Source organism: Lepidochelys olivacea (genome assembly GCF_965140295.1).
Source record: "Lepidochelys olivacea isolate rLepOli2 genome assembly, chromosome: 10".
NCBI classification, from domain to species: Eukaryota; Metazoa; Chordata; order Testudines; family Cheloniidae; genus Lepidochelys; species Lepidochelys olivacea.
In genome coordinates, this window is record NC_140420.1 from 35,167,366 (window position 1) to 35,193,177 (window position 25,812).

Sequence of the window (25,812 nt, forward strand, 5' to 3'; positions counted from 1 at the left end):
TGTGTCCCGCCGGGGCTGATCACCAGGGATCCTAGTTTTCCATGAAAAAAAAATCCAAAATTTTCCAATTAAAAAACCAACAACATATAAATCTGCGTTTTTTCATGATTAAAATGAAACGCTGAACTTTAGTTTCCCTAGCCACAATATCTAGAGGTATCAGTTGAACACAATGTTTTATTGATATACAGCAGAACCTCATTTATCTGAGCCTCCATTATCCGACTCTCCGCATTAACCGAACTCCCTATAAAAATGCTAATGTTTTTCTGTGGCAAATGGATTTCTAGGATCCTTGCTGATCACTCTTTAAAACTTTGTCTGAAACTCTGCCTCAGTTACCCCATCTGCAATAGGGGAATAACCTGTGAAACTTGTCAAGACCTGTGATACCTCCTGATGAAAAGTCCTATTTAAGTGCAAGTAACAGCATTAGAATTGGGATCTGGACACAAAGTGGTTCTTTTTAAACTGTCTTCCAAGGGCCCAGGGGAAAAAATAATTTGCCAACTACAGGTGGCCTTTAAATCATTTTCAAACATGTCCATATTGTAGACTGCTTAAGAGAGGGCGTCTCACAAACACTTCCCTTCCCAGATCACTCGCCACTCATTCCTTGCAGCAACTGTGCGCTGTTTGGTTACATGAAGAAGTCATGGAAAGGCATTATTAAAGATACAGGATCCAAATCAGCTTGCTTCAATTCAGTAGCTGGGGCCGCATGGTTTCTGCCTGTCTGCTGTTTAATTTTAAAATGTTTCTAGCCTTTACAGTTGCGAGGAGTGTTCTAAATATAAACGTGAGGCAGTGGTGTCATGCCGGGTTTGCAGAGAGCATCACAGCCCCAGCTGCTGCTCAGAGTTTTCCCAAACAGCAGCAAATGAAACTTGGGAGACTCCGGCTGCTTTCACTGAGGCGGTTCAGAGCTCTGTGGTAGCAGTGGAAATGAGCAGCATGGGAAAACTAGAAGCCCTGGCTTTGCATTTGTTAGTACCAAATCTTTCCCCACAAGCCCCTTTCATCTCTCCCTGCCATTCTGTGGTCTTGAATCAGTCTTCTTGTGCGTCAGAAAATACAAACTCTCCTCTAAATTTGTCCCTAGGGCTCCCCGCTCTGAGAAAAGTCCACTCCCTGCAACCTCTAGTCAGCAGCAGCTATGGAGGCCCACTAGTGCTTGTTAAATCTGCTAAGAAGGGAGATTCACATGAGGAATGGTGGGAAGAACAATAACTCACCCATGTGGCTCCACTCCCCTTGCCCACCTTCCACATTTTGTAAGTCTCCAGTGAAGTATTCATGAACAAATAGAGAGAACTAAGACACAAATGAGGCCTTTTGTTCTCCAAACCCAGAGTGAGGGAGGATGAGAAAGCATAGGGCTGTAACCAGGGCAGGGCGAGTGGGGCAGCCACCCAGGGCGCAAAGCCGCAGCGGTGGAAAAATGACAGCAACAAAAACAGATCCATGTGTGCGACCGCAACAAACACCGGGGCAGGTGCCCGGCCCCACAGGCCTGCAGTGGACCCACAGCGTGCCCAGCCCTGCAAGCCTTGGGCAGGCACAGAATTTCCGTCCCCCGGCCCCATTGGCCAGGCTGTAGCTGCCCCCACCCCAAATATAGAAGTAAAACTATGCCTATGGCTGCCAAAGGACAAATCAAGGCTCCTGCCACCTCCTGTACAGGCCACTCTCTGCCTTGTCTTGCCCTGTTTGTGCTCATCTGTGCCTTGAGACTTGATACCTGTCTGAGGCTGACTACCTCTGTCCAGCACCAGGTGCACCTCTGTCACCCACTGCACTGTATTCATCTCTTCCCCCCCTCCTGGTGCCCTAGGAAAGAGGGCTGCGAGGAAGGCTGTTGGAATAGTTAACAGAATTTAGGAGCCTGCTCCTGGGCAGTGAGGGCACCTACCCCACACAGGCTCAGAGGCACAGGCTGAGAGTTACCCTTACCACAGAGGTGGCCTGGACTCCCTAATTGGCTTTTCCATTTCAGGGAACAGCAGCTTGGTTCCCACAGAAGGTGCTGGTGTGAAGGATGAGCCAGTGGGTTAGAGACAAGCATTAAACCCCCATGACCCCAGCGTTCAGAGGGGACAGGTTTTTACCTCTAGGTGCAACAGTATTTCAGCTCTGCCAATAAGTAATTGGCAACTCGTTAACAGCTCGTTGAGAGCCCTGGAGACCCTGTGACAAAAGCTCCCCTCAGGAAACCAGCAGGGTGGAGCATCTGCTTGTCAATTACGGGGGTGGGGGGGGGGGGCGCAAGACTGCGCCAATCAAAAAATTACAGGCCAGAAAACAACCTGATTATTAAATGGAGTCAAAGTCAGTGGGTTCAGAGCTGGATCGAACATGAGCAAAGCAGGCAGATGCTAATGGAAACATCGCAGTGAGGCTTGGCTGTATGAGGGTGGCACTGCCCAGATCTTTGCCATGTGATCTTGGGCCAGGGGAAATAAATCAAACACCGCATTGCCTGAGCTCTTTGGCCCTCAGTCAATCCAGCCAGAAAACTGGGTAAAAGACAGCAACCTGGCTGCTTAAACCAGACGTTGCGTCAGGGGTGAGAGCTCCCTGGGGAAGGGAATGAAAGGAAAAAATACCTGTCTTGGAAACCTGCTCCAGACAGTGTGCCATGGGAGAGGGCAGAAACTGGGCCAGAGCCCTAGCTGGGGTGAACTGCTGCAGCTCAACTGAGTCAACAGAGGGTGGGTCACACTAGGATCAGACCCGTTCTGTTTAACATCTGTGGAGTTTTGGTTTCATCTCTGAACTCTCACCTCCTGGTCTCTCTCTGTTACACCCACTTATTAGGTGCCCATCCCCAAAGCAATAACAATAATGAAATACTCTGTGATTCTCACACACCTTCTGCATGAGGATCTCAAAGCACTTTAGCAATGTCCCTGACTGCATCTTCTGTGAGGGAACATTATCCCCCAGTACAGATGGAGAAAACTGAGGTACAGAGAGCAGAAGTGATGGGCTCAAGGCCACACAGTAAGGCAGTGCATAGAAGTGAGCAAGGAATAGAACCCAGAGGTCCCAGTTCCTTGTCCCATGCTTTGGCCTCCTGCCTAGTCTTTCTCTCTGGTGAAATTATTTTATAGGTAGGCTATTGCTCCCTGCTGATCACAATGAAGCGATCTAGCATGTCCACTGTCTATCTAGGCCTAGCTAGGAGACTCCAGACCATGCAGCATTATCCCTTCTCACCCTACCCAAAGCCAGGGAAACATCAGCTAGAGACCATTGGCCCAAGGGATAGCAGCAGCTGTATCAGGGGCCAGCCTGACCAAAGACGGACTCTCTTGTGCCTCATCCTTGTGCCTGCTCCAGGGGCCCGCAGCCCCAGGCAAAGCTCTGCTCCCACAGCTTCCCGCCAGCATCTTCTGAGCCTTCTGCTGCCAGCAGCCCCTGCCTCCATGCTAGAGCTACTGCCAAAGACTTGGGCTCTGATGGCCCATGAGCAGGTGCAAGTTCTAGAGCACCAGGGCCCTCCAAGGCCTTGGCATGTGTCCGCTGGGGGAGCTGATGGCAGAAGTGCCATTGCTAACTGTAGCGGCAGGGGGGAGGGGAGGGGAATGAGGCCCCATCTGCACCAGCACCCCTTTGCTCCCACCTCCCTCTGTTGCCATCACTGGTGGAGCTGCAGTGGTGGGAGTTGTACTGGACAGAGCTCTGGGCAGCGGCTGGTGTTTTAAGCACTGTGTTGTGTAGCCTTCCCATGAGCAGGGCTGCTGCCTCGAGCCGTGTTTAGACAACGCTCCCGCCCCTGGAGCTGAATGACAAACGGACCTTAGTTCGAACACAGCCATGGGAGAGTGAGGAGTCCCTGAGATCAATGGACCCTGGTGCACCTACTGCTCTATGAATAACCACCAACATCTCCAGCTAGTCCACAGTCCTGGACTCCAGTGTAACGAGCTGTGTCCCTGGTTACACTGCCTGTAGGTGGAGCCCTATTGACCAGACCCCATAGCAGAACTCCAGAGCTCCTCAGCATCAATAAACTGGTCTGCTGGCTCTTGTGATGTTTGCAGATGATCCTGTGGGCTAGGGAAGAGGGATGCTTGTAGCCGCGTTCACGAACCCATCATAAGAGGCAGCAGGGGACAGTGCACCTGTGATTCGTCATCTGTCTCCTAATTGGGCTTAAGAGATCTCATCTGGGCATCCAGAAGTGAGACAGACAGGCAAAGAGAGCATCAGGAGGGGCACGGGAGAGCTGCCTGAGAAAAGAAGAGGTGTAGGAGGGGGTACAGAAAGTTGCCTGCAGGAAAGCTCTGAAGGTGAGCAGTAAGTGACAACTGTCAGGGATGAGTTCTGTGGAAAACTACAGCCTGATGCCTAACTCCTATTGGCTTTCAATGAGTCAGTGTCCCACCTCTCTGGGGCACTTTTGAAATTGTCCCCCATAGGTTTGTATTTAAATGCAAGTGGAGATGATGGCACCATTCTGGGGCCTGGGCAGTGGAATAGTGGCAGAGCTGGGCAGCTCCATTCAGTACTTACTGAAGTGTCTGGGTAGCTTTCAAGTGGCCAGGCCTCGGGCTGGCCCTCTGCACAGGGTGAATTTCACTCCCTGAATGGAATCTAAACAAAGCACCTGCCTGTCATTTGAGACCAGCTGTGCATCAGGCTGCTCCATGACCATGTCTTGGATGGCAGCTTTCCTCCATCAGCCTGACCCCCAGAGGTGCCAGTTTGCAGTCCCACCTGGTGGATCTGAAAGGCAGGGGATTATGTAGAGCGATCCACCCCCCTTAGCAAACCTGAGACAAGAGCACACAAGCCTCACACACTCTCCTAGAGCTGCCGCACCTCTGAGGTGCTTATTACTCACGGGCAGGGCATCTGCTTGTAGTGACTGACCTGAACCCAGTCCAGCAAAAGCTGGGAACCTACAAGGTATTTACAGCACATCTGCAGACCCCACTGGGACAGGGAAGGGAGTGCATAACCTAGCCTAGGGGGTTGAACACTAGATTAGGACTCTGCAGATGTGGGTTTTAGTCCCAGTTTGATCCCTGACCTGCTACATGATCTGAAGCAAATCACTTTGCTCCTCTGTTTTGTCTATTTCGGGCTGTCTCTCATGCTGGGTTTGGACAGCTCCTAGTGCTCGGAGTCCAGCAGTAACAGAAATAACAACAGGCAAAGCAGGCAGCCCTTCTAGCTTCTCAGCTGTGCTTCCCACCTGGAGCTGTCTGCACATTTCCCTTCGCTTCCTGCTGAAAGGAGAAAGACGGAGGGCAGTTTATCACACTGCTCATCTCCTGGAGCATAAGTCCTTGTTCTGTAGGGTAGCAGGGCTGTGTAAATCAGTATTTAATTTGGGTGTCTGTGTGAACTGAGTGTTCAGGAAAGCTGCCAGAGCAACACCCTGGAGTCTGGAGGAGTCTCTCTCAACACGTGCAGGGCACGCATCACACAACACCAGCCTCTGGCAGTGCCTCAATCCTGACCTAGAGGGACCAGCCGCTGGGATGAGAAAGGGTAATTCTCCATTAGCCACAGCATTCTTGGACTCCTTTAAAGCTGCCCAGCAATACCAATGGCTGCATGTTGGTTTTAGTTATGGGGCTGCCTGTCTATACGGAACGGGACTGGAACCGGTAAAGTCAGACCATAGAGAGATTAGACAAAAAGATCGGATTAGATTAGATTCCAGATTTCAGTCTTGGCTGGAACCAAGAACTGCACACATGAAACAATAAGGAAAAAAGATAACCCTTGTCAAACCTCCAAACAGATTCAGTGATATGGACAGGGACGGACTGTCTGTTCTGTGTTTGTACAGCAACTAGCACAATGGGGTCGCAGGCCATGCCCAGAACTCCTTGATGCCATCACAATACACATAATCAATATATGTTTGTATTACAGAAGCTCCTAGAGGTCTGAGATGAGATCAGAGCTGCACGGCACTAGACACCAGACAAACACATAACAAGGGAGGGTTCCTGATCCAAAGATCTTGCAGTTTAAACTGACAAGAGAAACAAATGATGGAAGTGAGACCAGGCAAAGTGACCTCCCAAAGCTACACTATAGATCTGAGGCACAAGTGGGATTAGCACTCACGTCTCGCTGAATCCAATTCCAATCCCCCTACCTCAATTTAGCTTTGTTTGATCCAAATCAGTTGATTAATTTTTAAAGCTGGGTGAAAACTGGGTTTCCATTTTGTGGGAAATACCATTACAGTTGATGCTTGTTTGCAGCAACATTTTGTAAGCGCAATCATCACTTACAACAGGGGCGGGCAAACTTTTTGGTCTGAGGGCCACATCGGGTTTCTGAAATTGTATGGAGGGCCGGTTAGGGAAGGATGTGCCTCCCCAAACAGCCAGGTGTGGCCCAGCCCCTGCCCCCTATCCAAACCCCCCATGCTTCTTGCCCCCTGACAGCCCCCCCGGGACCTCTGCCCCATCCAACCTCTGCCCTGTCCCCTGACAGCCCCCCCAGGACCCCTACCCTATCCACCCCTCCCTGTCCCCTGACCGCCCCCAGTCCCCCCGCCCCATCCAAACCCTCCTCTCATTCCTGACTGCCCCCCTGGGACCTCTGCCCCATCCAACCATCCCTTCTCCCTGACCGCCCCCAGAACCCCTGCCCCTGACTGCCCCCCATCGACCCATCCAATCCCCCTCCTCCTTCCTGACTACTCCCTCAGGACCCCTGACCCCATTCAACCCCCCTGTTCCCCGCCCTCTGACCGCCCTGACCACTATATATATATTCAGTTCCAAAACAACACACCCCAAAAATTTAAAAATTTCCTGCAAAACAAAATTCTGAAAAAAAAAAAAAAATTTCAAGTTGACCACCACATTTCATTCCAATTTTGACTTTTTAACTTTTAAACATCTTGTTATATAAAAAAAAACAAAAAACCTGATTTTGTTTTGTAACCAAAAAAAAAAAAATCAAAACGTCATGTTCCAAAAAAGGATGGAATAGGAGGTTTGACATTATTGAAATGCTTTGTTTTGTTTTCTAAACAAAATTTCACTGAAATTAATACAGTTTTCTAAATGCTTCAAATTTCAAACTGAAAACGCATTTTTGGTCAAAAAAAATTTCCAACCAGCTCTATTACTTTTTCCATGTAAATACTAGTTACATATATATTCTTACTGCTGGATATTCTTGGGCTCTTTTCTGTCTTAAGGGGCAGTCAGTAGCTAGGTGGATTTGCACATGGATAATTGACTTAGCCCTCCACAAAGATGGATTTCCCTTGCCCCACACAAATAAATAATTATACTTTGCACTTCCCTAGCAACTTCCATCTGACAGCTCATTACACACATTAATTAATTCAATTTCACAACAGCTAAGTTAAATTTTGCAAATGGGAAAACTGAGGCCCAGAGAGGCAAAGTCATTCACAGAAGTCACAAGCTGAAACAGAAGCAGAGCCAGGAATAGAACCCAGGAGTCCTGCTGTGACACTCCATTTATTAAACCACATCCCCTCCTTCCTTCCTTTTCAGCAGCAACCTTCACTATAGGTCACATCAAGGTATCTATTCTTTGTATAATGCTTTGTGTTTTGCTTTCTTCCTCTTTTTTCCATGGATGCAGCTATATAGCCTTTAGTGTTGATTGCTTGGTTAAAAAAAGCAAAACAAAACACAAATTACAATGGGGGAAGGAAAGGGACTATATGCATATATCAGGGAGGCAGTGTGGTCTGTGACTAGAGTATTGGGACTGCTGACCTGCTGCCAGACCTTGGGCAAGTCATATCACTTCTGTGTCTCTATTTCCCCCTCCTACCCTTTGTCTTGTCTATTTAGATGGCAGGCTCATTGGGGCAAGAATTGTCCCTCCGTAAGGCCTTGCCTACCTGTGGTGGCATGTCAGGTACATGTAGCTACGCTCTGCAGTGAAAGGCAGGCTGAGTCCACACTCACGGTTCTGGGTACACATGGCAGCGAAAGGCTCCGACAGCAGGGAAAGGCTCCGGCAGCGGGAAGCTGCCTGAGCCTTTCCCCACTGCTGGAGTCTTTCACCATGGCAGGGAGAGGCTGAGGCAGTGGGACGCTACGCAGCTAAAAATAGTAGTGTAGACATGGGAGGCGTTGCTTGGGCATGCAGAGAGCCATGTAGGATATATCTCTTTGGCTTCGGGCAAGCAGGGCCTCTGCTTAACTTGCCTAAGCCATGCCTCACCCTCCACGCTGCTATTTACACCTGTGCTGGCTGGGTTTGCATGCTGCTGAAAGCGTAGCCATAGCCTGTTTGTACAGCAGTTGACATGACAGGGCCCCAATCTCAGTGCAGACCTCGAGGCAATATTGTAATACAGACAATAATAATCTGGTAATCTTCAAAAATTACATGACAGCAATTCCTGGAGGGAATTAATTAAGACACAGATTCAGCACACTTTGTCCTGCCACCAAACCCCCAGACTGTCCCTCTCTGTCCCTAACTCCTTATCCAGTGGACATGTTGATCTCAACCTTCCAGCCCCATCCAGGCAGACAGATTCTTTGGGACAAAGTTTCAACTGCTGTAATCTGTCACAATTTTGTGGGAGTTAATGGAGTTTCACCAATTTAAACCAGCAGGATATTTGGCCCTTGGTTTCTCACTGACTCCCTACTGTGACGGTCTCTCTGAGGCCACCAGCAAGCCTGATTTCAAAGATCCTGCTCTAACCCACCCCTTGGTAAGCCACGCCAACTGTCTCTTGTACAGATCTGGCCCCTTACCATAGAACCTGAGCACCTCACAATTTTTAAATGTATTTATGCTCACAACACCCCTGTGAGGAGGGAACTGCCATCATTTTATAGATAGCAGCTGAGCCACAGAAAGATTAAGTGTCCTCCCCAAGGTCACACAGGAAGTCTGTGGCAGAGCAGAGTTAACCCACATGCCTTGCGTTCTAGGCTAGCTCACTAGATCTGGGTTCAATTCCTTCTCATGGATTATGGGATCTCCACCTGCCATTTGGTAATACCATTTTGTACACTGCTTCCTCGGGTAACTCAGAATCAGCATAGCAATTTCTGACCAGGCTTTTGTACCATAGGATTCATCCCAAAAGCAAAAATTAGCAGCCACGTAATAGACCCTCAAAAGATCAGAATGTGTGCAGTGCAAACAGCTATAAGCATAAATATTGCCATATAGCCCCTGAAAAACATAGGCATTCAGTGGATATTGTACTTAATTAACTGATTAGGAGCATAGGGGGAAAAACCTCTTCAGTTCATAATTATGGTGTAATGAAAGCCCGGTCAGTGAGATGCAACAGATACTAATTGCCAGTTTGGCTGGCCACGAGCAGTACAGTGGGCAGCAGAGTAACTCACCAGGACAGGTCATGTTATACAGATAACATGACTAGACTGCATCTCAGCAGAGATTCAATATTTGTACAGGGGCCGTTTCATAGGAACTGCCACATTGGGGCAGCCAAATGGTCCATCTAGTCCCATGTCACTAATATCAGGTAACTTAGAGGAAGGTGTAACCATCACTACCCACAGAGAGCATCTACAGATGCAATATCCCATAGGGCAACATTTCTTCCTGACCCCAGCTGATGTCATGAGGCACTTAGATTGAGAGTCCTCATAATGAGTGTCACAACTGATGCTATTCTTATTCTATCTGCCTTGGTGCATATACGGCTCCTGTCACTCATATCTGAGCAGCTCAAAAGATTTATCCTCAGAAAACCCCTGGGAGGTAGGGAAGTATTATGCCTATTTTACAAATGGGAAATTGAGGCACCAAAATATTAAATGACTTGGCTAAGGTCACACAAAAAGCATGTGGCAGAGCCAGAAACTGAAATCAGATTGCTTGACTGGCTATCCAATGACTGAGTCTCATTCCAAGACCATCCTCCTCACCCTGTATAAAGGTCTAATCATTCCTTAATCTTGCTAGCCTGTTGACCTCAGTGATATCCTGTAGCAGGGAGTTCCACAACTTCCCCTCAAAAAACAGCTCTCTTCATCCATTTTAAGTACACTGCCTTTTAATTTCCAGTGGCCTTTTGTTCTCGTGTGATGGAGAACTAGGAGCACGCACGTGGCACTCACTAGACAAAACTAAATCTGAATGTGGTAATGTTCAAGGTAATGATGTTATAACATTTTCTGCATCATTCTCTTTCCCCTTCCTATGTCATGCTAACACCTAATCCACTCCATTTTCATGGCTGCTGCACACTGAGCAGGCAGCTTCATTGTGTTGTCCACAATGATGCCTAGATAATTACAACCAATTCAGATCCTCAAGGAGTGGATGAATAGTTTCAATGATCCCTTGACAGCAATCACAGGTTGCCTGTGATAGCAGGGCACTGTCCAATGTCACTTCCAATGGGCACAACTTTGCCATTTTTCTAGGCTGAATTTCATGTCACCTAATTTTTCCAGATTCTTCTGGAGCTCCTCATAATGCCTCTGCCCTAAGTTAAATCATATAGGGCCTGATTCAGCTCATACACTTCTGTAAATCTGGTGTGACTCCTTTGTAGTTAATGCAATTACACAGGCGTATGTTTAGAGTAACAGCCGTGTTAGTCTGTATTCGCAAAAAGAAAAGGAGTACTTGTGGCACCTTAGAGACTAACCAATTTATTTGAGCATGAGCTTTCGTGAGCTACAGCTCACTTCATCGGATGCATACCGTGGAAACTGCAGTAGACATTATATACACACAGAGACCATGAAACAATACCCCCTCCCACCCCACTGTCCTGCTGGTAATAGCTTATCTAAAGTGATCATCAAGTTGGGCCATTTCCAGCACAAATCCAGGTTTTCTCACCCTCCGCCCCCCCCCAACTCACTCTCCCGCTGGTAATAGCCCATCCACCACTCTCCCTACAATGTGCATGATAATCAAGGTGGGCCATTTCCAGCACAAATCCAGGTTTTCTCACCCCCTCACCCCCACACACACACAAACTCACTCTCCTGCTGGTAATAGCTTATCTAAAGTGATCATCAAGTTGGGCCATTTCCAGCACAAATCCAGGTTTTCTCACCCTCCACCCCATGTGAGCTCTCAGTCGTGCGCTCTGTGTTGGGAGCAAATTTTTCTACTTCAGTACCCAGCCCCCTTTCTAGGTTAATAAATGTATTGGACAGAGGTCCTGGAGCAGACCCTCAGGGCTTCCATATGTAATGTTTCCCCCCAATGAGATCTCTTCGCATCCCATGTCAGCTTTTAATCAGTGACAGGACTTCACCATTCTCCCCATGGTTACCAGGTATCTTGAATAGCATCTGAGGAGGCTCTTCCCCAGAAGCCTTTGGAAAGAGCAAATAACTGATCTCCACCATTTCTGCTCTACCAACTAGTTTGATCATTCAGTGCTAACAGGTGAGACAGATACCTTTATTCTTATAGAAGTCATCCTTAAACTATTACTCTCGTTTCAATGCTTTGCAATTCTCTCTTCCATAGCTTTTCTCTACTGTTTTCCCTGGCCTATTATTTCCAAGCACACCCTTAGCGTGGCACCTTTTTACAGAGATGACACAGCATTGGCTGCCTTCCAGTCCTCTGGCTTCTCAACACTTTTTAATGATAAATTACAAATCTCTGTTACTAGCTCAGTTACTCCATTCTTTATCAAGCTCTGAAGAGGGACTTCCAGTGCTGGTGATTTATGGGAACTTAATTATTTGAGTTGTTCCATCATTTCATCTCCTTTCAACCCTACCGCCCCCAATTCTTCCATCTTCTCTGGCAATGTCTCACTTTCACCACCCGTGAAGAGTAACCCCATGATAGGTATTCACCCATCATCTTCAGTGGTGAAGCATCATGGTAGCTGACCTCTTCTTTATATGCACTGATGATCAGGACACCTCACCAGAACTCTTCTGATGTGGAGGCTGACTACTGGATGTGTATTCTTGTGACCTGCATCATGGGTTTGGGTCTCCTACTCCTAATCACTCAAGCAGTCTCTGTGGCATGGATCCTTTGGCTATGGCCCTGCTCCCCATGTATAGTTTGTCAGAGCATCTCACTAATTGTTCTCTTCCCACCACGGAAATGCCAGTGGTGTCGAGATCTTCCCCCAATCCCAGCCTTTCCAGCTCACCCAGGTATGTTTCAAACATCCCACGCTGATCTGCAGCTGATAGTAGCTGTGATTTGTAACAGGGCAGCTCATTTTGCCTGAAACTCTTGTTATACCTTATTGGATTATTCCTCCTTGTTCTCACCCTTCCCACAGGGCAATCCTAGCCTAGTCTACTGGATACATACTGCAGTGGAACTTGTACCTCCGATGTCCCCAGCAGATGATGTCCATCGTCTGACTAGAGAGCTTCTCTGCACCTGCCAGCTTTCCCCCACCCCCCGCACCCTTGCACCCAATTTAAACAGCCTCCAAACTCTTCTTTGCTGTCATTGCCAGCAATGATTAAAAGCCCTCCTTTCCCCACAACCTAATAAACTCAGTCCCTCCCCTCATCCACAAACTGCAGCTCCTCTATCTCCCTGTGTGTGGGACTAGAAGAATCTCAGAGCACAAAGTCCCTAACCTCAGCCTTGTTTCTAAGCATCTACAGGCAGATCCCAGGTGCCATGTCCTGCTATTGCCTGCAACTAGTGCTGCCATTTACCGTGCCCACCAATGCCCCAAGTCTCCGTAAGAGAATTCCTAGCTCATGAGATCCAACATTCTCCCCTCTGATCAACCCACAGCCAGCTCTTTCTTTGTCTGGTAAAAGCAGCATCCATCCAATGCGCCAATGGTCTCTCTTTCCCCCAGAGGGATTTGCTCAGTCTAGGAGGAATTATTATCCCCCTCAGCCTATGCCAGATGGTGGCTCCCTCGACCCATCTCTTCATGCTTCTTTGATCTCCTTCCATCCCAACACAGGCTTCAACTGAAGGTAATTGGCAGCCCCATTCCTGCAGGTCTCTAGATCCCAAGAACCAGATTCTCAGTTAGTATAGCAATCAGAACAAAAGCCTTATGCCAATTTATAGCAGCTGAGGATCCAGCCCCATATAGGCACATCATGCACCATGCTGTCCATCTGGTAGGAGAGCAGCCCTGGCCTCTGAGCACCTTGAGTTGCTTCTACCATCTGCAGACACAATTTGGCCACAGGGTAAGTAGGCAGTCAATGGGTATTTAACTGGGTCACACTCACCCTTCCTAAAGTGTAGCTGATTCTTGAGCTAGACTCTAGCTCAATGACAGCTTCTTTCCGCTGCATCCCGCTGAGAAGGAAGATAAAAAACAAAACCCAATCAGCTCTCACCTTTCCTGCCACGCTCCTCTGTTTGTCCAGTTCAGGTGGGCAGCTCACCCCTCCACTGCCTGCCACTTGGACCACCACTGCCTAGCTTCCGATCTCACGGCTGGAGATGGCCTCTTGCTTCCCTGTCTTTCTTTTTATTTTTCCTGCCTTTTCTAGCCCAATCCATCAGCTCCATCCCAGCAATCAATTTCGTCAAGTCAACAGGGCCACCTCTATTCACAGCCCTCAATCAATCACTCCAGAGCAAAATCCTCAGGAGCCATTACAACCACGCTCCTCCTCGCGGCTCCGCTGCACAGTGACTATTGAAAAGGCACATCTGGAAAACTAAAGTCCCCTAAACTCTTCACCAGTCCTTACCCCCGGATTTCCATTGCCACTCAGGCTCCAACTCCTTTCAAGCATGACTCACTCTGTTTCCCTCTCTGGTTCAGAGTTTCTATAAGCTACCAGCAGGAACTGATCCTTGCTGAGATCTTTTGGTTCCCTGACAATACAGCAAAATCAAGCAACTGGGCTCTAGTCCCCTCCCAACCTGGGATACCATCCCTAGGGTACAGGCAAAGCTGAATGACAAGCAGCACACCCAGGTCAGAAGAGAAGACTCCAGTGACAGCAGGACCATCAGGCAGAAATGAAAATAAATGGCCACGCACATCATAGCCACACCAGCTGCATTCCCTGAGTCACCAGCTACCCTAAGCAACTGAATAGCTGGGCCACCTGGAAAGTCTGAGCCCAAGAACCGAGTCAGAGGAGACCAAGAACTGTCTAGCTCTATGACACGTGCTCTGTGAGGTGATCATCCTGCCATGCTTAAAGAAGGTGCTGGGAGGCCCAAAGGGCAGGTGAGTCGTGCCCCCCCCCTTAAGGCCAATGACATCAGGAGATGTCACCAGGACAAGACATTATCTCCCCAGCTCACAAGGAGCGCTGCTGTTAAATGGATCCATTAATTACTATTTACAGCATGTTTGCCAGGAGAAACAGCTCTGGCCAGTTCTCAAGGTGCGTAATGATGGAGATACTGCTCTGTGCCTATGGAGGGAGGGGATACACCACCTTCCAAAAATCAGCACTCCTCCCCCAAGAGAGATTGCTACTTACCTACCTGGGGGTAGAGGACAGGCCATCTTTGGGACAGTGTTTCCAGCAGGGTTGCCTCTAGCAAAAGATTCTTCCAGGAGGGTTTCACAGCACAAACACCATGTCACTGGAGCACTTCTGGAAGCACTAGAAAGCCTCGGGGGAGGCAGTGTATGATATATGGGGACCTCAGAATATAATCCCTCCTCCTGCTCTTCACATTCCTTTAAACCCACCCCACCCCACCCCCATTACTGCCTAAAGCCAAGCCCTGAAATCCATGCAGCAATCTGACAGAAAGTTTCAGCGATTCACAGAAGGGAGGAAAACAAGAGATCAAATAAGTAGCCCCGGGCAGCGCTGAAAATTCCCTCCTAGAACAACAGTGAGGATTTAAGGCAACAACAGGAGGGAAGTGTACCTGAGAACTGGCTAGAAGGACCCTAACCTGACAGGGAAAGTGCAGGTAGCAAAGAGGAAGGCTGCAGTGAGAGACAGATGGGCATAATACGTAGGATCTTGACACTGCTGGGAACTTGTCACCTCCAGCACTGGCCCCTAGATACAGGTACTAACGGATGACAACTTGTGGATGGAAGAGACCAATTCAAACGCACAGGTTGTGCCAGCTTTGGGAGAGCTCTGGGGCGGAGGGACAATAGAATTTGCTCCTGGTGCTGCTACCAGCTCACTGACATCCCTCTGTGTTCACAGAGAAAGGGCCTGACAGAACCAAGCCATACCCGATGCTGCTGTTTATTTACTCCAGTACCCCTTACAGGGCAGGGGGAGGGACAGCTGGGGTGAAGGGGGGAATCAGGCTTAGGCGGGATCGACATCCATTGATAAAAAGAGAGGTTGGATACCTGTTTCACGGCCACTCCCCACCATGTCAATTTCCATGCCAGTAGCAAGGGGGAGAGGGGTGTTCCCAGAGCAGGACAATCTAGGAGGGAGGCTTCGGGCTCCCCCCTGCAAAGCCCCGATCTAGCGCATTTAGGGCTTGCATGCAGAGCCCTTGTGGATGGCTGTGCTGGGGCTGGTGCCGCCGAGCGCTTGACGAGGGGGAGGGGGAGGGGGACTAGGTTTTGCACTGAGGAGAGACACAAAGGAAAGGGCCCTTCAGACGTACAAACAGGGGGCTGGAGCGAGCTGCCGAAGGGGAGCCCAGCCCTCCCTGCACCTGCCTCCGCCCGAAGCATCCGCCTGCAGCTGCACAATGGGGGACAGACCGGCCGCTGGGGGGGCTCCAGCCTCACAGCGACCTCCTTCTCCTAGCAGGGCCCTGCCCGGGCTGGGGGGTGCCGCTTCATTGTCCGGCTGGGCTGGGCTCCACCTGGACCCCCACCCACGCCGCGAAGGGGAGATCTGCGGAGCTCCAGGGCGGCTCGGAGCCCGGCCTTACCTGGGTGGGAGCTGGGACGAGCCCCCGGACAGCTCCCGCCTCCCTCACACACGTTCGCCTTCCCTTCTTCTCGCCCGCCGACAATCGCCCCTGGGTGCCCGGGCGGGGCTCACTCCCTGCGCCCCTGGGGGCCCCCCGGACGGGGCTCGGTCTCCGCCTCGCCTGACTTCGCTGGGGGGCCGGGGCATCCCCCCCTCCGCCGCTCGCCTGGCTCCCGCTAGGGGGGTCTGGTCCTCATGGCCCCGGGCGCGGGGCTGCTGCCGGGTCGGGTCCGCAGCGCGAGTCTGACCGGGGATGGAGCGGGCGGCTCAGGCGCGGCGAGCGCCCCGGGCTGCTACAGCTGCCGGCGCCGGGCGGGGTCCTCGCTTGTCCCCGAGCAGCAGCCGCCGCGCAGCCCGGCCGCCGCCGCCGCCGCCTCTCTGCTCCATCGCGGCGCCCCCCGGCCCCTGGAGGGACGGTCCCCGAGCAGCCAGTGCCGCCTCGCCTCTGGGCCAGCAGCCCCGCGGGGATCCGTGCGCCCCAGCCCCACAGCCAGCTCCCCGCTTTGTCCTGGCTCGGTGCGTGTGTGTGTCTGGGTACGTCCCCCCCGTCTCTGCCTGAGAGCTCAGCCACTGGCCTCCTTCCTCGCCGCGCTCCGGCTCCTCCTCCGGCGGGCCGAGCCAGCCGGGTCCTAGCGCTCCTGCGCCGCCGCCTTCGCCTCACCTCGCCGGTCGGAGTATCTGGGTCACACGCCTGGGCAGGCTGCCAAAGCCCGGGCTCACGGGGCGGGGTTAGTCTGAGGGCGGCTGGGGTTTGTTCAGGCTGGAGCGGTGTCACTCGCCGGTAGGACTCAAGAGCATGAGTTTGGCTGTCTCTGCAGGAGACACCCATTGGTGTGGGCAGAGTCGCCCAGCTCCCCTGTCCCTGGCTGGACAGATGCAGTGAGCCGCCACCCCAGCCGCCAATGGCCAACAGGAGGAGCAGCTCAGGCAGTGCAGTCCCCTGCTGCTCAAAGGAGGGGGGCGGAACTCAAGTTATTTGGGGGGCCAGTTATTCAGAAAGGAACCCTACAAAAAGTGGAAACAAGGAGGAATTGCGATAGAGGAGTACAAAAACAGCACAAGCACCTTGGGACAAAGTTAGAAAGACTATGGCCCCAAATGACTTACAGCTGGCAAGGGACAAAAACAGCAATAAAAAGAGGTTCTTTAAATACATTAGGAGTCAGAGAAAGACTGAGGACCATGTAGGCCCTGCACTTAGTAAGGAAGGAGAACCAATAACAGATGGCTTTAAGAAGGCTGAGGTGTTTGTTTAGTTTGCTTTAGTTTTCACTAAAAAGGTTTACGGTGACCAGAGACTCAAAACGATATTCATAAGGGAGAAGAAATGTGAGCCAAAATAGGGAAAGAATAGTTTTAAAATACTGAGATAAGTTAGATGTATTCAAGTCAGAAGGGTCTGATGAAATTCATCCTAGGGCAGAGGTGAAAGTGGGCCTGGGCGGGCTGGCACAGCGTACCGGTAAGAAGTGGCAATCAGTAGCGGCCCATACACAGCAGCGCTTTAATGTCACTGCCCCTCCCACGACTGCTGACGGGGGGACAACAGGGGCAGCTGCCCCAGGTCCCAGTGATTTAAAAGGGCCCGGAGCTCCCGGCTACTGCTGCCACTATCACAGCAGTGGCCAGAGCCCCGGACCCTTTAAATTGCCCCCGAAGCAACATGGAGGGACTGGCTGGGGGAGGCTGACCTGCCAGCCCCACCCCTTCCGGGAACCCAGAGCCAGGCCCCCATACCGGTAATTATTTTGATCTTACTTTCACCCCTGTCCTAGGGTGTTTAAGGAACCAACTAAAGCAATCTCGGAACCATTAGCAATTATCTTTGAGAACTCATGGAGGATGGGTGAGGTCCCAGAGGACTGGAGAAGGGCAAACATAATACCTGTCTTTTAACAGGTGAACAAAGAGGACCCAGGGATTTATAGACCAATCAACCTAAAATCAATACCTGGAAAGATATTGGAACAAATGATTAAACAATCAATTTGTAAGCACCTATAGAGTTATAAGGAATAGCCAGCATGCATTTGTCAAGAACAAAATCATGCCAAACAAACCTAATTTCCTTCTTTGCAGGGTTACTGGCCTAGTGAATTGGGGAATCAGTGGATGTGATATATCTTCACTTCTAGTAAGGCTTTTGACATGGAATCAGTGGATGTGATATATCTTCACTTCTAGTAAGGCTTTTGACATGACAGTCTCATAAGCAAACTAAGGAAATGTGGTCTAGATTGAATTACTATAAGGTGGGTGCACAACTGGTTGCAAGACCGTACTCAAAGACTAGTTATCTGTGGTTCACTGTCAGACTGGGAGGACATATCTAATGGGGTTCCACAAGAGTCAGTCTGGCTCTGGTACTATTCAATATTTTCATTAATGACTTGGATAACGGAATGGAGAGGATGCTTATAAAATTTGCAGATGGCACCAAGATGGGAAGGGTTGCAAGCACTTTGGAGGCCAGGATTAGAATTCAAAATGACCTTGACAAATTGGAGGTTTGGTCTAAAATTAACAAGATGAAGTTTAATAAAGACAAGTGCAAAATACTTCACCTAGGAAGAAAAAAAATCAGCCACATACAGAGTGGATAAAAATCAATGATTTTAAAAAAAAATCTGATTTTTTTGTTTAAATCAGATTTTTTGATAAAATACTTTTTGAGGAAAAAACCTATCTAAAGATCATTTTAATTAAGATACATTGTAGCTCAAAGAGATCTCATCATGGAATAGGGATTATAAATTAGAATTCTATAGTATGAGACAATATATTCATGTAACGTTTAAGAAAAGTTTTGTAAACAAATTTCAACGGGTTCATGGATTAGGGACCTAATCTTATGGGGTTCCAGGGGCTTCTGTATGGATTTAGGTTAATCTTTCTATCTACCCAATAGGACTCAGTGCTCAGTCTAGAAGATGCCATCAGAGATGCTTAGTTTTGCAGTTCTCAGACTGTGGCTTTGTGTCTCCAGAGATAACATGCTTCTTAACAGCAAAAGTGTTTTTAAATAAATAAATAAATATGTAGAGGTGAGAAATAACAGACCTCAACCCTAGTGTCCCTCTGCAAATTCATGTACACAGAGTTAATCCCTTACGTCTCTCTAAAAGTACAAAGTTTCAAAGTTCAATGAATAGAAGATTGTTGCGGGCGGAATAGATCTGGACAAGGAGAAGAAGTCTGGAAGTGAATTTGAGAAGGGAGGGACAGTCAGTAGAAACAAATGAAACTGTTTGAGCAGCATATTCCAGAAGGCTTGAGGTCTTTCTGAGTGTAGCCTTCATTGATTTGAGATCTACCATATCATTCTCTCACTAGAAGGGAAAACCTATAATGGCAACAGGCCATAAAAGAGATCCAGTTTGGGAATATTTTAATGAAGTTCCTCTACCTGTGGGTAAGACAGGCATGCGTGCAAAATGCAAATAGTGCAACAAAGAAATGCAAGGCCTGGTTGCCTGAATGAAACAACATCATGAGAAGTGTTCCTTCTCAGGAGGAAGCTGCATTTTAAGATGATGAAAGGAACATGTCTGAACATGCACGATCTTCAGGTTGGTAAACTTTTTTATTTCATACTTCTTTCCTAAGGACTGCCTGTCTTCCTTCTGGACTATTCTTGAATTCTCATGTTTGAGCAAAAAAATTACAGTTGTTACTCTATGGTACTATCATTTTAGATGAGGTTGTGATAAAAAATAAATAGCTGAAATAGGCAGATCTTCCTTTTACAATTTCAGCTTTAAAGTAGATCTGAGTGTCAGTGACCGCAATGAGTAATACTAAATTAGCAGTATGGTAATAATTAAATAACTGCATTGACTTATTTTGTTTAGGAGAATCCATCCTCAACATACAGGATTCTGAAGACTATCCACCTTCAAGATCACCATGATAGTGTTTCAGTCACATCATGTATGTCACATAGCCACGGTATATCACCTGTAGCAAAAAAGAAAAAAAAACAGATAAATTTGTGTTAAGAACCAGCAGTTTACAAAAAGAGGTAATTGATTAAAAAATTGCCCAGTTTGCTTATGCAACAAACTCTCCTTTCTGTATGATTGAGAACCCACTCTTCATTAACATGGTTCAGTCATTAAGACCAGGATATAGTCCACCCAACAGAGCAGATGTCACAGGCCAATTGCTGGATAACGTGTATGAAAGAGAAATTGAGCAGTGTGCAAAAGGTCTAGAGGGTAAAATTGTTAACCTGAGGCTTGATGGGTGCAGCAACGTCCACAATGATCCTGTTGTATGTGCTTGTGTGATAACAGAAGAAGGGAATGTCTTCCTTACAGAAACAATTGATACCTTGGGAATTGCACACACAGCAGAATACTTCCAAGAAGTAGCAGTAAAAGTCATAACAAACTGATAAAAAAAAATCAAATGTCTAGTACGCAGCTTGGTCACAGACAATGCTGCAAATGTATCCAAGATTAGAAGAAATTTAGAAGAGAGTCCCAAGCTAATAACATACGGTTGCAGTGCTCATTTGATGCACCTCCTAGCCAAAGACTTCAGTGTTCCAGAAATAAAGGCTAATGTTGTTGAAATTGCAAAATACTTCTGTAACAGCCACTTTGCAGCAGCTGCTCTGAATAAAGTGGGAGGAACCAAGCTAACTCTTCCACAAGACGTGCGATGGAACTCAGTAGTGGACTGTTTTGAGCACTAGATCAAGAACTGGCCTAATCTGATGACAGTTTGTGAACAAAATAGTCAAAAAATAGATGGCACTGTCACAGACGAAGTTCTCAACATGGAGCTTAAGAGAAAGGTTGAACACATGCTGAGTTCCCTGAAGCCTGTTTCTTAGCCTTGAACAAAATGCAGGGAAATAGCTATTTTATTGCTGATGCTGTTGAAATTTGGAAGGAACTGAGTGAGATCCTAAAAAGAGAAATATGCAATGACAGAGTTAAATGACAAGCATTTAAAAAAAGAGTGGGACAAGCACTATCTCCAGCTCATTTTCTTGCAAATATTCTCAATACTCGGTTCCAGGGTCAAACCTTAACTGCTGAACAAGAGGAGTTGGCTATGACATGGACATCCAGCAATCATCCCTCCATAATGCCAACTATAATAAACTTCAGAGCTAAGGGTGAACCTTCAAGAAATATATGTTTGCTGATGAGGTTTTAAAGAAAGTCAGACTTCCACAGTAAACTAGTGGAAGTCACTTAAGCACTTGGATTCAGAGACTGTTGAAGTGATAATCTCACTTTTAACAGCAGTAGCTTCTTCTGCAGCGTACAGAGAATATTTTCTTCCTTTGGATTAATTCATTCCAAATTGAGAAACTGTTTGGGACCTGACAAAGCAAGAAAGCTTCTTTTTCTTTTCCAGATTATGAACAAACAGGAAAATGAAGGTGAAGACAACTGAGTTAGCTGCAGAAGCAAATATTTTAAGTTGACCTGGCTGACATAGTTGGGTTGTTGTTGTTGTTTTTTTTAATATTTCATTTAACTATTTTAGTTAAAAACAATTTTAACAAAAACAAACCTGATTTTAAAAAACTTGAATGTTTAACTAAATTCAAAAATTCATGTGCTTGTTTTGTTAAAATATTGTATGTTTGCTGTTGAAGAATAAAATCCAGAATACATAATGTTGTTATTTTAATTAAATAAAACAATGTAAATGTCTGTCTGGTGATGTTGTCCTCCTAATATTAATGATTAACCTGTTGAATTGGAGATTGTTCACCTCCCAATGACTTCATAAATATCAGCTTCAATTACCTTTGGTAAATGAAATAACCAAATAATCATTCATTTTCTGATATAGTTGTAAAACTAATGTGAAAAGTTTTCAAAATAAATCACTTTAAAAATGTATAGTGTGTACCTTCTAAAAATGAAACCTACATCTATCTCTGAGTTGTGAAGAATATGTATTAAGGTTATAACAACCCACAAGAATGCACTTTTATATAGAAATCCATGATTAAATCGAGTCTTCCTGACTAGTGATTTAAATCAATTAGATTTAAATCAAATCTGACCACATAGCTACAAAATGGGGAATAACTGGCTAGGTAGCAGTACTGCTGGAAAGGATCTGGGAGTTATAGTGTATCACAAATTGGATATGAGTCAACAATCTGATGCAGTTGCAAAAAAGGCTAATATTCTGCCGTGTATTAATAGGAGTGTTGTATGTAAGACACAGGAGGTAATTGTGCTGCTCTACTCAGCTCTGGTGAGGTCTCAGCTGCAGCACTGTGTCCAGTTCAGGGCACCACACTTGAAGAAACTGGATACATTGGAGAGAGTCCAGAAGAGAGCAACAAAAATGATAACAAGGTTTAGAAAACCTGACCTGTAAGGAAAGGTTGAATACCTGGACATGTTTAGTCTTCATAAAAGACCTGATAATAATCTTCACATCTGCTAAGGGCTGTTATGAAGAGGCCAGTGATCAATTGTTCTCCATGTCCACTGAAGGCAGGACAAGAAGCAATGGGCTTAATCTGCAGCCAGAGAGAGATGTAGGTTAGATACTGGGAAAAACTGTCTAGCCATAAGGAGAGTTAAGCTCTGGAATAGGCTTCCAAGAGAGGTTGTGGAATCCCTATCATTGACGGTTTTTAAGAACAGGCTCAAACAACACCTGTCAGGGATGGTCTAGGATTACTTGGTCCTGCCTCAGTGCAGGGGGTTGGACTTGAGGCCCTCTTGAGGTCCCTTCCAACCCTACATTTTTGTGAGTCAACTTCCTTAACCATGAGGCCCTCCTTTCTCTTCCTACAGTCTCCTGCCTCAGTCACCAAGCATCTTCCAACTTGTGCAACAAAGGAACAGGAGTCCTACAGATTGCAGCCTCCTACACTAGCTAGTTCTGGTCTATTCACAGTCCATCCTGTGCTCTGAATGAGGCAGGGGGCCCGTGGAAAAAATAGTATCTGATCACATCATTAAAGACAGTAGCATAATGCATACACACAAGGGGGCAGTATTAAGGTTGCACAGGCCTTAATTTTGGCATTTCCTAATTTCTGAGTGCTTGACTTTGCCAACTTACTTGTGGCTTTTCAATATAGTTTTATGTGTGTAATTTCCTAGGTTTTTAAAAAAGCAAACTGAACAAATTCCATCATGTAGAATGATGCTGACACCCCCATGTGGTTCATCACATGATCACTTTTAGATCCCCCAAACAGATCTCTGCCAGTTCAGCTACAGGCATAATCTGCAGCAGTAATAGATTGTCATCCTTTTTGTGGATCAGCACTAAAAGGGGGAAGAGAGACACACCTTGCATGGGGAGCATTGAGAGCACAGGAAAGACAGTTTCCCAGTTCTGGTGCCACAGCACACCCCAGCACCCGGGAGCAGCAACTGCAGGGAGAGACCTACTCAACAGCTGCATTCCTGGGCTGGAACATACTCAATGCAGACAGACTCTTTGGAGAGTCTGACAAGTCTCTCCATAGCATGTGCAAAGAGAGATTTTTCAAAAAAGGTTTATAATTTGCCCAAATTTGGGCAGATTTTTGCAGGGATGGCAAAAAGGTGACCCACCCTCTCAAGCGTCTCAACAAAACAGCTGAAAGATTTTTTTAACATGGCAAAACAACACCTCTTTCCCTAATTTTGTTCTTAAAAATGACTGGAATATCTTAGCTGAACCTTGAAAAGAAAATTCATCTTGAGGCAGATGCCCAGCATGGAAAATTTCAGTCCAAACTGGTAACGTTTTCAAACAGCTGACAAGAAGGTCTTTTATAAGGGCAATTTTAACTAGAGGTGGTACTACAAGGTCTGGCTATAACTGTAGATAACAGATTAGATGAAAGGCAGTTAGGTATTCCTTCCTGAGCCAGCCCTAGACAAGTCATCTCTTTCCTTTTGTGTCTCCTTCCCACCCTACCATTCTTGGAATGACTGACAGATCTGGTCAAACTATTCATTACAAATAATGATCCTCAACTAGTTTAAACTGGCATTGCTCTGATGTCAGTCAAGCTGCATAGATTTTCCCCAACTGAGAACATGGCACTGGATCTGTTACAAATGCAGACCTGTGTTTGGTTTGCAACTCATTTGAGAGCTCACTCTTTGTAAGTATTAGCTGAAAAATTTGGACCAATAATTTTCACGCCATGTGTTGTCCACAAACACTTCATTCCAACTCTTTTCTATTCATTATTCATGTTCTGTGGTTGGTCTCTCTTAGGAGGTATATAAACCCCACATCACCTGAGAAGGCCTAAGAGCTCTATTAGCTGCACCTTGTTACACCCTGAGGGTGTGTCAGGCTCAGGGAGGAGTCAAAAGGAAAGAGCTGAGAGTGGTGGAGTCCCAGGAGTGAGGTGGTCTGGAGTTCCTTCTCTATGGGAAAGACCTGACTGAAGCCAACTGGAGGAAGAACTGTGAGGAAAATGTACAGGAGTGGTGTTAGCTGCTGTGATGGGCCTTGAAAAAGAAGCAAGGCTCCAGGGAGGAAGCCTTGTGGGTTGGTGTTTGGTAGAAGAGTCGAGAACTGGGGGAAATGTGAGATGGACGAAAGGCTCAAGTCTGAGATGGGTCAGAGTTGTTTAGTTTGTATTTCATCTGGTTTGGGAGTTTTGCAAGGGACCTGTTAGCCAGTGTCCTGGAAGAAGCTTGGGACTGACAAGGAGCCCTGGAAAGGTTGAAGATATTGCACTGATTGCCATTATTTTGGGACACAGATAATGGGATGGAACCACAGTGTGACCTGCTGGAGGACAAGCTCACCACTGAAGTCCTGGGGACAAGAGCAAAGCAGAATTGCTGAAACACCATGTCATGCCCCAAGGGGATGCTGCAGGACAGTGAGTTGATGACCGCCCCTAATGCGCATGGTGTTGTTTCCCTCCCCATTTGGAAGATTGAAATGCCTTAAGCAAGAGGCTGGCCAATAACGAATAACGCACTTCACCATAGGAGTGTTAGCAGATTTTAACACCAGTGATGATCCTGACGTGTTCAGGCTTTGGGAACACTTTTTGTGGCCTCTGCCTGTTATCCAAATTCCAGTGAATAATGAAACAGATGGCTCCCAGCACATGTATTGTGAAAATCAGGGTTCCTTTATCCTTCTCAGTGCCTGGCCCTTCAGCCATCTCTTAGCCAAAATGTTCACTGTTCCCCCCACTGTCACAAGGCCTGCAATGTCCATAGACATTCCTGAATTAAGGGAAGCAGCCTGGCTAGGGGAGGAGCCCCCTGCTGGAGAAGGGGATGAGGGAGTTTCTCTTTGCCTCCCGCTAACTCCACCCTGGGGGCATGTACTTTCCCATGCTGGGACCTTGTAAAAGAGCAGACTCACCCCTGTGGCACCTCCTGCTGGTTATCCTTGGGAATTAGCTCTTTTCCAGCCTGGAGCACCTCTGCAGGCTGGCAATCTGCACTGCTCTGGCCCCCATGTCCCTCACAGATCCCAGTACCCCTTTCTCTAGGGTTCTGCCCCCTGGCAGTACCCCCACACTCTGCCTCTGGGTCTCCCCATCCTGGGGAACCCCCAGCCCACTATCCCCACCTTGCCTCAGTCTGGGTTACTGCTAGTCATCACCAAGCCCCCACTCCCTGGGGCAGACTGCAGTGTAAAGGCCACTCATCATAGGCAAGGGGGTTTGGACCTGCTGCCTTCCAGTACCTCTATGGGCCTTGGACCAGGCCTTACAGCCTGGGGAGTTGCCAACCGGGAGCGCCCCTGCTTAGTCTGCTCCTTCCCCAGCACTGCACCACCTTCAGTACCCTGTTAGGCAGGCCCTGCTCTCTCCCAGCCTGGAGAGAGACTCCTTGGGCCTCTGGCTCACAGCCTTTTTATACAGGCCAGCTGGGGCCTGACTGGGGCATGGCCCAGCTACGGCTGCTTCACCAATCAGCCATCCGCAGCCACGGCCCTCTCCAGGGCTGCTTTTAACCCCTTCTATTTTAGGATTGGGGGTAGCCACCCTGCTAGAGACCTCCTCCTGCACCTGAAGCTTGCAGGAGGTCTCTCCCTCAGCTCT

The 25,812-nt window shown here is 47.7% G+C and overlaps 1 protein-coding gene across 1 annotated transcript in view; it reads right to left on the reverse strand.

Moving 5' to 3' along the window:
- SBK1 (SH3 domain binding kinase 1) overlaps nt 1-16,375 on the reverse strand; it is a 47,656-nt gene extending 31,281 nt beyond the window's left edge. The window contains exon 1 of the mRNA XM_084640549.1: nt 15,763-16,375. The gene's annotated coding sequence lies outside the window, so the exon portion shown is untranslated. The remainder of the gene's footprint in view (nt 1-15,762) is intronic.
- Nucleotides 16,376-25,812: the final 9,437 nt, after the last annotated feature.